Source organism: Macaca nemestrina, chromosome 15 (genome assembly GCF_043159975.1).
Source record: "Macaca nemestrina isolate mMacNem1 chromosome 15, mMacNem.hap1, whole genome shotgun sequence".
In the NCBI taxonomy this organism is placed as follows: domain Eukaryota; kingdom Metazoa; phylum Chordata; class Mammalia; order Primates; family Cercopithecidae; genus Macaca; species Macaca nemestrina.
Genome location: NC_092139.1, coordinates 89,162,041 through 89,176,873, shown reverse-complemented (window position 1 = coordinate 89,176,873; position 14,833 = coordinate 89,162,041). Strand labels below are relative to the sequence as shown.

General features: G+C 49.9%; 2 long non-coding RNA genes and 1 pseudogene across 2 annotated transcripts; 2 read left to right on the top strand and 1 right to left on the bottom strand.

Annotated features, from left to right (window-relative positions):
- Nucleotides 1–3,065: 3,065 nt before the first annotated feature.
- LOC139358679 (uncharacterized) lies at nucleotides 3,066–10,029 on the top strand. Its single transcript, XR_011613934.1, has 4 exons — nucleotides 3,066–3,256; nucleotides 7,138–7,251; nucleotides 7,977–8,090; nucleotides 9,800–10,029. It is a non-coding gene; the product is annotated as an uncharacterized lncRNA (long non-coding RNA).
- Nucleotides 3,371–3,912, top strand: LOC105498523 (uncharacterized protein C2orf27A-like; annotated as a pseudogene).
- Nucleotides 10,030–11,724: 1,695 nt separating the features above from the next.
- LOC139358680 (uncharacterized) lies at nucleotides 11,725–13,882 on the bottom strand. The gene is made up of 3 exons (XR_011613935.1): nucleotides 13,642–13,882; nucleotides 13,413–13,552; nucleotides 11,725–12,200 (listed from the first exon to the last, which is right to left on the bottom strand). It is a non-coding gene; the product is annotated as an uncharacterized lncRNA (long non-coding RNA).
- Nucleotides 13,883–14,833: the final 951 nt, after the last annotated feature.

The window sequence follows — 14,833 nt, the reverse complement described above, 5'->3', positions numbered from 1 at the left end:
CAGAGCACCTGGTGAGTCAGGCTCCCTTTGCATTCCATACAAATGCAAGAAACACTCAGATCTCATTTGGCATGTGGATACTCACAATGCTAATTTAGGAATAAACGGGTAAGGTTTCCAGTGTACAGTGGCCTCCTGAGGTCCCGCATGGCCCATGTTGGGGATGGCTGGTGATCTTAATTTGGGTTCCCTGGAAGCAGACTCTGAGAAGGGGAATTGCATTCACAGAAGATGTGAAAGGAGGTGAGGGAGGCAACACTGGGCAGAAGGAGACCCCGACCGACAGTGAGGTCTCATTATTTCCTTCAGGGAGCTGTAGAGCTGGGCAGATTTTGAGGTCCTCCTATATTGAGGCAGAGTCTTGAGATGTGGGCCTCAGGTAGTCATGAAACCTAACCTCACTGAGGAAGGGCATAAACCCGGAGGAGGCAGTTTTCTGAACTGAGCCACACTTCCCAGTGAAGACACAGCTCTCAGCTGCCACAAGCTCCCAGCAGTGCTGGGTGGCTGAGCTCAGAAGAAAGAATCTGTGCAGATTCCATGGTGTCCACTCCACTGGTTTTTCTGTAGAGAATGACACGACTTAAGCTGTGCAGTTCTGGGGACTGATCCAGGATATTCAGGCCAATGACTGGCTTGTCATGACCTGTGGAAATCCAGAGACCAGCTGAGGGATGTCTACCTCAGTCTGATGATTCAACCAGATCCCATTTCCCTAAGTCACAGCTGAGTCCCCAAACCCCAATACATCCCGGTCAGCTAAGTCCTAAATCCACTCTTGATGCCCCCTCTTCAGAGTCTGCCTGGAGGGCTGGAGGGTCTCAGATCCAGATGAACTGGGCCAGCCCTGCTCATGAATTTGTCCACAGTCTTCCTGGCTAGAGGAAATGTCCCATCCTGGTCATTTCATCTAAATGATGGATTGTTTCATTAGGACACTTGTCACCTATTTCAGTGAGAATAGTTGAGTCATGTAAGGAACCGCTCACCCATGTGGAGTCATCAGGACATCTGGTCTCATTTCGCCCATGGTACTGATCCTTCTAGGCCATCCCCTTCCCCACAGTGGACCAGCTATTGCCATCCTCAGCTCTGCCATTGTTTATCTATCTTTCCCATGAAATCTTTATGTAAATTGGTAAAAAGCACCAGGGTTCTCCATCCAATGTGGTTTTCTGGTGCTTTCTCAAGTTTACATGAAATACTGATGGGAAATCCAACTTGAAGCCCCATGGTCTCTGTGAGAATCCCAGGGACACAGTCTTTGCACAGGGTGTGGGCTCCATAGTGTGGTGGTCCCTGGTCCCTGCAATGAGGTGTATCCTGTCAATGAGCCAAAGACCACCTGGTGGCCAGAGCTGTGGCCTGAGGCAGGTGAGAATCCCCTTCCCTGTGGAGATCATCTCCTCAAGGAGGCTGCAGATGTCCCATCCAGGAACCAGGGTCCTGAATGCGCCACCCCAGCCCCCTGAGACTCCCCTGAGCACAGGAGCTGCCCCCTGAGCCAGAGTATGCCTGGAACTGGAAGGAAAGGCGGAGGGAGAAGGGGTGGGGGAGTCTTTTGAAGTGCCCAGGACTGAGGACTCAGCTCCTCAAAATGTTGCTGAAAAGAGAGGGACAAGACACTGCCTGAGATTGGCAGGAGGCTCAGGCAGCCATCCTGGGTGAAGGACTCTGGCCCTGGGATCTCCATCTTCTCACACTGTGTCCCACTCCTAGAGCACCCCAACCTTGGGGGAATCCCAGCACTGTAGGAGCTGCCTAGGCTGACACCGGGCCCAGTTGCCTTGGCTGCATTTCCCAAGTGAGGCCCTCATGTTCCCTTCTCCTGTCAGTGTCCTGGGTGAACACTGCATAAATCTAGCACTCAGGATGGGGTTACTGCAGCTCAAGGGGATAGGATGCACTTTACTGGGCTTCCATACTGAGGACTGATCCTTGGACTCCTCTTGAGCCTTCAGGGTTGGCCTCCTTCTTAGGCTCCTCCTGGGCAGCCCCAGACTCTCTTCTGACTGTAACTCTGCTGCCCCCTGCTGGTCAAGAAAAGGGAACCCATAAGCTTCCCTCCTCCAGGTGACCCCAGAACACCTGACACCTGGGAGGCTGAAAACTATGGGGTCCAGCCTCAGTCTGTGCCATATGCGAACCCTTCTGGTTCAGCACAGAGAGGTGGCATATATGGTTGCAGGGAGGTGCATGTGCAATTCTAGTAACTGAGTCTCAGGTTGAAATACTCTTCTCTGTTCCATGGTTTTTGACCACAGAATGGAGAGTGCAGGATAAACTGTAGCTCTTCTGTGAAAAACCTAAGTCCAGTGAAATGCGGTTCTCCCCACATGTATTCCTCCTTCCCATGTATACTGAACACAAGATTGATTTTCACACCCCAATAAGAACAGCTGCACTGTAACTGGAGCACCTGATGTTTCTATCAGTAAACCTCAGCTGTGTGCCTGAACCATCATCACCATCATTGTCATGGTATTTTTTCTATTAATCGTAAGATCAAGAAGATTAAGGTAGAAAATTGTGACCGTAAGTAGGTGGAACCTTTCTGTGTTCAATCCACACACGAGAAACTCTATAGCATTCCCTAGGACTGTAGTTTTATCAGCATGGTTTCATTTTTCCTTATAAACTTAAATATTTATCAAAAAGTTAACATTTCAGATATTAAAATTGATACCTTTCTTCATAAGATTTTGATCATTTTTTACGTATTTGATGTGAAACTCTGCTTCTTATTGCTAGAAGGCCTTTCCTTCTCTATAGGAATAATCAAAATGTGTTTTAATCAAGTTTAGACCCCTGTTGGATCACAGGCCCCAAGTGGATTCCTAGGCCCCAGGTGCACATCAGGCGCAGGTGTACAAGCAGGCCCTGGGTGGGCTTACCTGTGTACAGGTAAGGAGCTGACCTGGGGGGAGGGTGAGCAGCCAGCAGCCCAGTGGGTTCTGAGTAGATCTTATGGAAGGAAGGAGGCAAGGATATGGAAGCTTAAAGAAGTGACTTCACTTCCTTGGCGACAGACCCTCAAAGAACTTAGAACTCTGGTAACCAGGCACCCACATCCTAGGGACAGCCCCGCAGCCCGCTCCCTTGGTGGGAGATGATCAGGAGAGCAAGATGTTCTCGTGCTGCCTCCCCACATCTTGAGGCTCCTGCTTCAGGAGGGCCCGGAGTGAGAGCCTTTTCTCACAATGCCCACGCAGGCTCATTCCTCATCCCAGGCACCTGTGGCTGAAGGCACCCCCAGGTATGACAGGGAAGGCTCTACGAGGCCAGACCTCACCAATGTTCCCATCTGGACCACATCTGTGCATTGCCCTTGGCCAGTTGGAGCCTCTGGAGTTCCACCAGACACAGGCACATGGTGAGGTGGCCAGTAGTTTCTTCAGGGACAGAACTGGAGCTAGAGGCAGCACCAGAGCCCTCCTGCCCCTGCCCTGGTCCTGTGGAGGACCAGCCCATTAACGAGCTGCCTGACTTCATGGCACCCACTCTAGCCACTGGCCTCAGCCCTGGAGCTGAAAGCATGGCTTGAGCAAGAGGTGGAAGAGAGGGGGTGGCCAGCACAGCCCCAGCCAGCAGCTGCTACTCTGCTCTCAGTACTGGGTACTGTGGGAGCCATGGAGGCAGACACCCGGGTGTGTGGCCTGGGCTCCTCTGCCTCACTGGAGAGAGGCTTCTCTCATTTGGCAGAGCTGCAGCCCTGGAGCTTAGGGGCCTGCTGCTGCTGCTGCTGCTACTGCTGCTGCTGGTGTTGTCTGCCTGCCTGCAAGAGGCGCTGGAGAGCAGGAAAAGAAGCCTGGGAGGAGGGGTTCCAGCAGCTCCTCCTGTTCCCAGAGGCGGATTCTTCCTCCAGGCTTGGAGGTCTGTGCTGAACTGGGCTTCTCGGCTGTTTGCCCCTGAGGTACTGCCCAGGACAGGCTCTTCTTGGCAGGTGTGCAGGGGTGAGGAGGCTAGGGGTCATCTCCAAAGGGTATAGAAACCAAAGCTTTGAAACTCAGGACTTGTACCCCAAAAACACCATACCACGCCACCACCTGCCCTAGAATTTATTCGGTGTTAGAATTACAAGTTTCTACAATGACATTTAAATGAAGTTTGACTTATGTTTCTTACCTTTGCTTTCTTACTAACTTTTGTATCATTCATTTTCTGGTATTTTCTTCTATACCATAACACTAGACTATGCACAACACTGTCTGACTTCTCCATTTGGATATCGGTTAGGAATGTCAAAAGTAGTAAGTCCACACGGAGCCACTGACACTCCTCAAACTTACTCTTCCCCATTCTGTTTAATGGCACCTCCCATTTAATAGTTTCTCAGCTCAATATTCTTGGCGTCCCCTTTTAATTCTCTCTGTCATTGCAGCTCTGTCATTGTCTCTCTGTACCTGTCTGGTTCTCATTCTCTCTTTCTCTTTTTTTCTCTCTCTCTATAACACACACACACACACACACACACACACACACACATGCACACACACACACAGACACACACACACAGACACACACATTTTCAGATCTGACATGTGGGAATATCCTGCCAGCTTTAACTCTAAAGTGAAGTCATTCCAGATGGTATCTGCAAATTCACCTTCCCACCCTCACCACTTGCTGACTATAGTACTTCCCTCACAAGGCCAAAGCTCCACTGCAGAGATTTCTTGAGGAAATAATGAGAACTATTACACATTGTTATTTCAGGCACCCTCAAAACACAGGCTAGTGCTCTATGCCTAGCATGTCCCAGGAAAGAATAAGAAAGAATAAGAAATGGTGCATGTATGGGATGGTCTTTGACAAGGGGGACCAGGACAGGTCCCTTACACTTCACTCTCTCCTTTTCCTTTGAGCTTTTCCACATCAGCCAAATAGGTTAGGGACAGTAGAAGCCCCCTCAGGCTGGGCCTGGCCACCTGCTCTGGCCTCAGAATGCAGCCTGGCCTGACAGCTTGGCTGCAACTTCATGACCAACCCAGAGCCAGAACCACAAAACTAAGCTGCTCTCAATTCCAGATGCACCGAAGTGACAAGATCACAAACACGTGTTCTCTTAATATGCTAACTATTAGGAAGCAATTTTTATTCAAAAGTACACAATAAATACAGTTTAGCCTTTTGAAATACATTTTCTTGTGGATATTTCAGGTACAAAACATGTTGATATAGTATACACATATACTAAAGTTTTTACTTTGTTTTTCATAAAATCCATTTAATCAAAGTTTATGAAGCCTAAGCTATATATATATTCATGGCTATGTTTACCAATTGACTCATAAAATTTAAATATTGGATGCAGATAATGTCTCAGTATTTATTAAATGAATTTTCACCTTTAGTAGATTAATAAAGATTTCAGCTACAGAAGTATTGAAGCCCATGGAAATTAGAAATTCTTGATATCAACGAGGAAGAAGGAATGGACTCAGGTTGACTCTTCCCTGTGGAACCATTTTGGAAACTCCCATTCTATAGAGAGATGATCCACTTTTATGCAGTTCCCAGGACAGGGCCTCAGCGATGTGAGACAGGGGGATTTTGAGGGAACACTGAGTCTGTCACTCAAAATCTCTCTAGCTCAGCAACCTGAGGTATTGAGGCAAAAAGGAGGAGCAGAAAAAAAAAGGTCAGGTGCAGTGGTTCACGCCTGTAATCCCACCCTTTTGGGAGGCCGAGTCAGGTGAATCACCTGAGGTCAGGAGTTCAAGCCCAGCCTGGCCAACATAATGAAACCCAGTCTCTACTAAATATACAAAAATTAGCCAAGCGTGGTGGTGTAGACCTGTAATCCCAGCTACTCAGGAGGCTGAGGCAGGGAGAATTGCTTGAACCTGAGAGGCTGGTGTTGCAGTGAGCTGAGATCGTGCCACTCCAGCCTGGGCAACAGTGAGACACTGTCTCAAAAAAAAAAAAAAAAAAAAAAAGAAAGGAAAAGAAAAACAACAGCTTCTTCTTGTTCTTAATCCCTCAAAAACATGTTCAGATCTTCTCACAGTGGTCATCACTGCTTCAGAACAGAGATGCAGAGGAGTAGCCCAGCCAGGAGAGTCATCTTCTCCAGAGCATGGTGGACACAGGGTTGAGTAAGATGCAATTTTGGGAAACTCCCTGTAATGACTTCTGTCCAGGTTGTTCTGCACAGTGTCGGATATGGGGATGCATTTAGGGCAAGAACATCTCTTAAAACAGCAGCGAATGCATTAGTCAGGCAGCTCCTTTTCACTGTGTGCCTGCATTTGAAGAGCTGGAAATAGTTGTGCATTCAAGGATCAAAACACACAAGCAACGGGAAGCTGTCCCTGTCATGAATGACAAACCACAGAGCACGTTTCCTTTTGGACTTCATTGTGAGAAAGGAGAGGAGCTGAGAGAGGGGAAGTCTCAAGGCGGTGCTGCAAGAACCCCCTTGCACAGGGTGAGGAAATATCTTCAGAACAAGGGAGAGCCTGAGAGCCCAGGGCAAGTTTGGGTCTCAATTCCCCATGAACTTGGACCACTGTGGAAAGTGCCACCTCTCCTATGTGAGCTGCAGTAATAATCAGCCTCATCCTCAGCCTGGAACCCACAGACGGTCATGGAGGCTGTGTTGCTAGACTTGGAGCCAGAGAAGCCATCAGGGACCCTCGAGGCCTGAATACTGACACCATAATCATGGGTCTGAGAACTGTGTCACCCAGTGTTTTGGGGTCAAGAGCAGAAAGGCTTTGCAGCAGGTGCAGGCAGGGGAGTGAGTGTCCTGCTATTGGGCCAGAGAAACTAGTAGAGTCTACCATAATAGAGGAACTGGACATAGGAACTGAAACTTTGTGCTTAAGACAAGGCTTCAGTGGAGAATCCTACTGTAGACCCATGGGATTTAGCAACAAGTCTATGTCATGTGCAATAGAGAATTATTTCCTTTTGAAAACAACCTCTTTTATGTTCGGGGCTTTGTTACATCGAGAACCACATGAGACAACAGTGACCACGCAGCCAGACATGTCAGATCCCCTCAGTCATGAGCTCAGGCAGGGCAAGAAATGATCTATAGTGAGATGGATGGGGCACAGGTAGGATGGAGCAGGAGCAGAGCCCAAGGGCACTGTATTCCTCACAAGCAGGTTCTTCTCTCTGTTGTTCCAGTGCCTCTTCCTGGGTTCACACTTCCATCGTCTGGTGGAGATGGGGCTTCCGGCACCAGCTTACTCAACAGCACCTGTCACCTGAAAGAGTCCTGACCAGCTGTGTCCCATAACGGTATGACACGATCCTCCTGTGACCCCTAGTGTCTAGTCACCACATTAAATATAAAAAGATGAGACAAATAAAATAAAAATAAATATGGCTAAATAGTATATTTTATTTATGTCAGTAAATCAAAATACTATCATTTTCACATGCAGTATGTGTGATTGCTTCTGGGGTCCTCCTTTTCAGTTTACTGAACTGATCTCTACAATAGTTGAATGATCCTGGAAGATGAATTTGGATTTGTACAGATCCAGACAGGCAATAGTGGCATTTGCAGTATCTGTGCCAGATGGGGATCTCCTGGAACAGAATGCTATGGTTGCAGGTGCACAGTTACATCATTGAAGCAGATACTGAGGTCTTGTCTATTCCCCTCAGAGAATAGGATCAGAATCAATGTGCATTCACGTGGGATGGGCAACCGTATACATTCACACTTTTTCTGCCGTGCATCATTATTTCTCCCTTCCCTGTCATGATATCACCCATTGTTTTCTGTGCCCAGAGCAGGGGTGCTCTGCAACAGGTGCAGGCAGGGTTGTGAGTGTCTGGCTGTTGGGGCCAGAGAATCCAGCAGACTCTACCATGGGAATTAAAACCTCCTGTACGTGCTCAGTCAGGACAATAAATGATCCACATTGAGATGGAGGTGGCACACGTAGAATGGAGCAGGAGCATTGCTCAAGAGCACTGTCTTCCACATAAGCAATTTCTCCTCTCTGTTGTTCCAGTGCCTCTTCCTGGGTTCACAGTTCCATTGTCTGGTGGAGATGGGGCTTCCTGCACCAGGTTACTCAACAGCACCTGTCACCTGAAATACTCCTGACCAGCTCTGTCCCATAATGGTATGATACAATCCTCCTGTGACGCATGGTGTCGTCACCACATTAAATATAAAAAGATAAGAAAAATAAATATGGCTAAATAGTATATTTTATTCTTGTCAATAAAGCAAAATACTACCATTTTCACAAGTTATCAACATGAAATTATTGATGAGAGAAATTACATAGGTTTTCATGGCTATTGTTATTGTAATTTTTCTGGAGATCAATGATTTGGGGACTGTGTAGTTGATGGGGATGTGAATGGGTTTTCTTCTGTTGACCAAGGTGGACTGCAGTGGCTTTTGATGTGACAAGTGAGCTATGTCTTACCTAGTTCATCACATCTACATATCTCGTTGGGATGGTAGAAAGGAGCGACATTTGCAGAAGATGTGGCAGCTCACCCTCTGGGTCCATCTGTGGTCCCTGAGTGGGGTGAGGCTGCTCTGCCTGCCCCGGGGTTCCCTGCAGAGAGATCTGACTCCAGCTCTCCCTCAACCCAGAGCACCTGGCAAGTCAGGCTCCCTTTTCAAAATTCCATAAAAATTCAAGGAACCATCAGATTGGGCATTTCATCATTTACTCTGAAAATTTAGAACAGAAGCCAGAGTGTTCAGTGTATAGTGGCCTCCTCAGGTCCCTGATGGCCCATGTAGAGGCATTTGGCCATCTTAGATGGGGTTCACTGGAAGCCGGCTCTGAGATGGAGATTTCCACGCACAGAAGATTTAGAAGGGAGTGAGGGAGGCAACACTGGGCAGAAGGAGACCCTGACTCTTGACGGGGTTGCCTCTGAGGCCTCAGGCATCCACACAGGGAGCTCTGGTGCTGGGAGGCCCTTCATTCAGTGGCATCTTAAATTGAGGCAGGGACTTGAGACCTTGGTTGATGAAACCGAACCCGTCTGAGGAGGGACATAGACTTGAGGCAGCTTTCTGCAAACAACAGCACTTCCCAGTGAGGGTGCAGCTCTGAGCTGCTGGGCTTCTCAGCAGTGCCAGGTGGGTCACATGGAAGAGGGGATCTGGGCAGACTTCACAGTGTCCCCTCCTCTGGTTTGCTCTGTTGGGAATCACAGGCTGCCACACAGCCCGGGGGCCAGGACCTCAGCAGAGCTGGGCAGCAGTTGTGGGGCCTGATCCAGACAACAGGTCTAAGGTTGGCCTCATGCCTACCATATGACCATGCAGGGGCGGGACAGCGGACAGAGGTTGCATCTGTCTGTCTTTCCACCCAGACCCTCATTCTCTAACTCACACAACAGCCCCAAGTCACCAGATGATTCTAGCGCTTCCAGGCCATGTCTCTGCCTGATGTACACTCTGTAGAGACTCCTGGAGGCGGCTGGAGGGAAGGGCAGGCCGAAAGGCTCAGATCCAGGTGAACTGGACCAGATTCACTCATGGGTTTATCCACAGGCCTCCCGGGGCTGGAGGAAGAGGGTGACAGAGGCTGGGAGGGTGTTTTTGTCCCACTTCCCCATCTGCCTGTGCCACTGTGGCGTATTACTACTACTGTCCCACACCTGACAGTAATAGTCAGCCTCATCCCCGGCCTCGACCCTGCTGATGGTCAGGGTGGCGGTGTTCCCTGAGTTGGAGCCAGAGAATCGCTCAGGGATCCCTGAGGGCCGTTTGCTATCAGCATAGATGACCAGCACAGGGCCCTGCGCTGGCTTCTGCTGGTACCACTGCACATTTTTACTTCCAATGTTGTCTCCCCCACAGGTGATCCTGGCCGTCTGTCCTGAGGCCGCTGACACCGAGGGTGGCTGAGTCAGCTCATAGGAGGTCGCAGAGCCTGCAAAGGTTAAAAGAGAGAGAGAGAGAGGGATTGGCTTGCAGGTGAAAGATCCGTCTTATGAAATCCCTTGCCATGCTGTCCGGACAAGCTCCAGAGAGTCTGTGAACCCTCAGGGTATCCCCTGCGATCAGCCCCAGTGCCAGTGGCCCATGGACTTTCCTGTTGCGTGGAGCCTTTGAACGGAAAACCCACTACTCTCTCCTGGCAGGTGCAGCCGCTCAGGCTCTCACAAGCCTTTGAGCAGAGTGTGCAGGGAGTTCAGCCCCAACAGCCCCCACCCTGCAGCAGGGTCATGAGCATCCTGCCCACCACAGGCAGGGCCCTCCTAGCTAAGAGTCAAGGCCACGCTGGACACAGAGCCCTTGGTCTGGGCAGGTTGGTGAGACCCTGGGGGGAGCACCTGTGCAGTGAGCGAGGAGGCCAAGGAGGAGAAGGGTCCAGGCCATGGCTGAGGCACCGTCAATGCTGCCTCCTGAGGCCCAGACAGGGCAGGTGCCTCCCAGGCTTCTCTTATCCTCTTACTGGAGAGAGTGGCCCATGATGCAAATCAGCAGAGTCAGCGGCTGCTGCTGGAGGAGATCTGTGGTTTCCTGAGAAGGGCTCAGCCCAAAAGGAAACAGAGAGAGGAGGTGTGGCCCCTGTTTACCCACCCCCTCAGCCCATGCGATTTTCCTTCACCCACTGATCCCATGGTCTGGGCTCACATCTTTAACCACGTTGTGCCCAGCCTTGCTCCTTGGCTGGGTTGGTCGTGGAAACGCTCAGAGGTGACTTTCTCTCTATTATCTAGGGGATATAAAGTCCTTCCTATGGGATTAAGGTTGGCGGTGTTTCAAGAGGTTGTTAGAGGCACGGGGCGATGGGGGAATTGTCTGGGGTCCACTGTCCTTTCCTCCATTCCATCCTGTTCAGGAGGGAGGTGATTCGCTGTTTTCTGCTTCTCTAGTAATATCCTGGTCGTAAATATTTTATGTCAGATATGAGATGTCTGGTAGAGGCCTAAATGCATTTTAAGTCACATTCCAGAGCCCAATGCAGGGACCCTCTTCATTCTCACTCATGTCCAAGACACATCCAGAGCCCAATGCAAGGATCCTTTTCATCTCCGTCAGGGGACAGCACAAGCCTTGGACAGGTGCAGACCCCACTCCAGGGCACAGCTCTTCTGTGCCAGAGGAGAATGCAATCCTTGGTTGCCAAAGGCACATAGAGTTTTGGAAGATCCATGGGACGCGGTACGTTTCTGCCTTGGCTGTGAGTTTGTGCCAGGTCATATGTGCTGTGCCTCAGTATCCCCAGGGTGCTGTCAGGACCAGGGATAGATCAGGAGGTGAAGGAAATTTTTGCTTCATGAGAGAATGAGAGGGGGCTGCAAACTCCAAGACCCAGGAAATGAATGTTTATTATAACTAAGTTGTCTTCAGTTGCTGGGAAAATGTATCAATAGATAAAAACTTAAGTCAACAAAAGATTAATGAGTAAGCATTTTGTGCCTCATAAGGAAATCCAGAAATGTGAATTGGCAGGTGCCCCAGGACAGAGTTGGGCAAGACCGGGAACAGTGGATGTTGAGGGGTGGCCAGGGAAGGAGAAACCGCCGTGTCTGCAGGATAGGGGCTTCCAGAGCAAGGGCAGGGATGTGGGACACGTGTGAATACAGGATGGGATGGTATGTGTGAGAGTGAGATGGGATCCAGGGCGATGGGAAGAGGCAAAGTGCCTGAATGTGTGTCAGAAAAATAGGGATCATCTCCAAGAGTCAGATCTGAGAACCAGGAAGTCAGAAGAATTTAAATATAGGTGTCAAGGACAAATACTCTAAGAAAAGAAGAACTTCTTTCCCTCCGGATCCCAGTTCATGGTCACTGACCCTCCCTGCATGTCAGCATCCCCTAAATGCTAGGCCCACCCATCCCCAGTGTTTCTGCCTGGTTACTCTCTGCTGCCCCCTGGTGGCCACTCTACGCTGGCTGCTGGAGGCTCAGGGGCCTCCTGGGTCCAGGTGTAGCTTCAGAATCTGCTGCTCAAGTCCCTGATTTCTTCATTCATGGACTGCTGACCTCACGGAAGAAATTCCTCTTCTCTGTGAGGCCCCTTCCTGCCTCAAGACATGGCATAAGGCTCTCAAGATTCCTGATGGAAATACAAACACTACATGTAGTAGTGGAGGTTTCAGGTTCTTCCTGAGGCTCCCTGCGTGTCTCTCTGGGTGATGGGTGGTCCTGAAGGGGGACTGAGGCTTGGTACTGAGGGATGCAGGACTCACCGGTGGCTTTGACTGGTTCTGGATACAAACAGAAGGCCAGCGTGGGTTGCTGGTGACTCCTGCAATAAAATAGAGACAGAAGCTCATTCATCCAAGAAATATTCCCCCTAGCCCACTCTGTCCTGGTAAGACAGCTTTTTAGGAATTCAGCATGAGGAAGACACAGTCCTTGCTCTGAGGAGTTTCCTGTCCTATTCCTGGGTCAATGCAGTAGCCAGTGCGTGGGTCCAGACCAGGTCCCAGCCCCTCCCTAGTTCACCTGGCCCTGAAGACACTCAGGGGAGTTGGTCCTGGTCACTCTCCTGTACCTGGTGCCCACCAGTCAGCCCTGTGGGGACCCCCCTGCTGCCTGTGTGTCTGGTCCTGGGCCAGCTTTCTGGGGTCCTATTGGGTCACCCAGCCCTGCTCTCCCTGAAGTTCTAGAGCTTTGCTGACCCAGGAGCAGAGAATTCAGGGAGTGCACTTGACAAGGAAAGGAAGGGCCTGTGAGAGGGAGTGACAATGTCAAGGCCACTGGGGAAGGAAGAAAGAAGAGCAGGACCAAGGAAGTCCTAGGCCCACAGTGATGAGCTCTTCTGAGTGTCCTGGGACCTGTCTGAACTTGGTAAGGGGACATGGGAAAATCCTGAGCCAAATTTTTGGGGCCCTGATGCAAACAGCTTCTCCTCGTCAGTTCCTCCAGCTGCCTGTGGGGAGTGCAGCTCTACCTGGACATGGAGCCAGTCAGGGCCTGGGTGGGCAGCCAGCTCCCTGCACTCATTGGCTGATTAGAAGACTCAAAGTAAGTTATTCCAGGTTTTAATCAAATATAGGCCTTTTAATGATCTTTTTACCTGACACATTTTTAATATAACGTTTAAGGATTAGGGATCCCCCTATAAAAATGATCTATCTATGTTAATATTTTATTAGCTTAGTTAAAAAGTTGTAGATATATTAATACAATGCTATTTCTCAGTGCTTTTTTGAGCAGAGTGTCATTGTCCTTTCTGTTTTTCCCATTTCCATAAGGTATGGGACTGAATACAAGCCATGAGCAGGACTGTGTCTCACAAGCACACTGCCCTCCCCCATCATGGTCTGGCCATTCTGAGAAGCCCACTTCAGCCTGTAGAAGGTGGGGGCTGTACCCCAGGTTAGAGCTGGAGCATCTGTGGGGATTGAGGGCTGATTTGGATGCGGGACCTGGCCTGGCTCCTGCTGGTTCTCTCTGCATTGTTGCCTGCTGCAGTCTCTCCTGAGAAGGTGGTGGACAGGTATCTCATGCCCACCTCTCCTGGGGGCAGCTGAGTCTGTAGGAGACCACAGAACCTGTGGGTTGAGGAGACTTTGAGGCTCATTCTCAGAGACCCATCTCCTGGAGCATCACCTGGGCTTAGGGTCCTGTGGGGACATATCCTGGGGGCAGCATCTGTGCAAAGAGTAAGCAGAGGTAACAGGTCACGGTCACAGGTCATGGGGAGATGTCCCAGAGCTTTGACTCTGGAAACCATAGCTGACCTGTTTTCCTCAGGCCTTCTCCACACTCTCAAAGGTCCCCACAAAAATGCTTCCTCTATCACGCTGGACTGGAGAGAGCTCGGAGGCTCCAGTGTGGGAGTCACGGGTTTGGTTCATGTGGGATTATTCTTCTCATATCTCATAGGGGAGGGATTATTTGAACAATATTAAAGGAATTACAAGAATCCCATACCCACGGTTGTCTGTGAAGCTCACAGGGTGGGAAGGTGTCTCCGTGTTGCTAGGGCCCTGGCCATTGTGGTGTCTCAGTCCCCCTTCTGCTGCTGTGTCAGGAGCAGACCTGGGTGTACATGTGGCCCATCCTGGACAAGGTTCTATATAAGCATAACAATATCTGATGACACTGACTCAGCAGTGACTATGGCCTGTGCCTTGCCTGTTTGTGGGCCTTGCCCACATGAACTCATTTAACCCAGAAGCACGTCTGAGGGAGAAGGTAAGTGAGAAAAATAGAAAAGTTTTGAGTCTGGGACATTTGACACTGCCAGCACTCCCTGGCAACTCCAACATGCACGTGTACACACACTCACACACAGCATATGCATTTACACACAGGCACACACACCAACAGACAGGCATATGCATTTACACACATGCACACACACACACAGGCATTTGCATTACACACATGCACACACACACACATAGGCATTTGCATTTACACACATGCACACACACAGGCATATGCATTTACTCACATGCACACATGGCACTGCTTTGTGTACATGAGAAAGGGAGCACATCTTCCAGCCTGCAGTCCTGTTCTCTGGGCCTGCAATTGCAGAGACCTGAACCATTCTGAGAGACATCAGCAGAATGTGTTCCAGCAGAACTACTTAGTTTTGTCCAGGCTCTCTGATGGACATTACTCTCCTGCTTGCCTTCCTACAGCTGGCCTTGCTTGTGATGTCCTGGTGCTGAGTGAGATGCTCAGTTTTGCAGAAAGAGTCGGGCAATCTGCTCAAGACTGACAATCAGTTTTTGACCTGTGGCCATTACAGTGGGCTGCATGGAGGCCTGACTGAGCAGGCACAGATGGATGGGCATTAGGGCTGGGCTGGTGCCACTGAAAGGAACGGACCCTGGGGACAGAGAGCAGGGGAACCCCCTACTGTTTCCTCCAGGTCAGTCAATTGAGCACAAGGGGGAGTCAAATAGGCTCATAGAATGC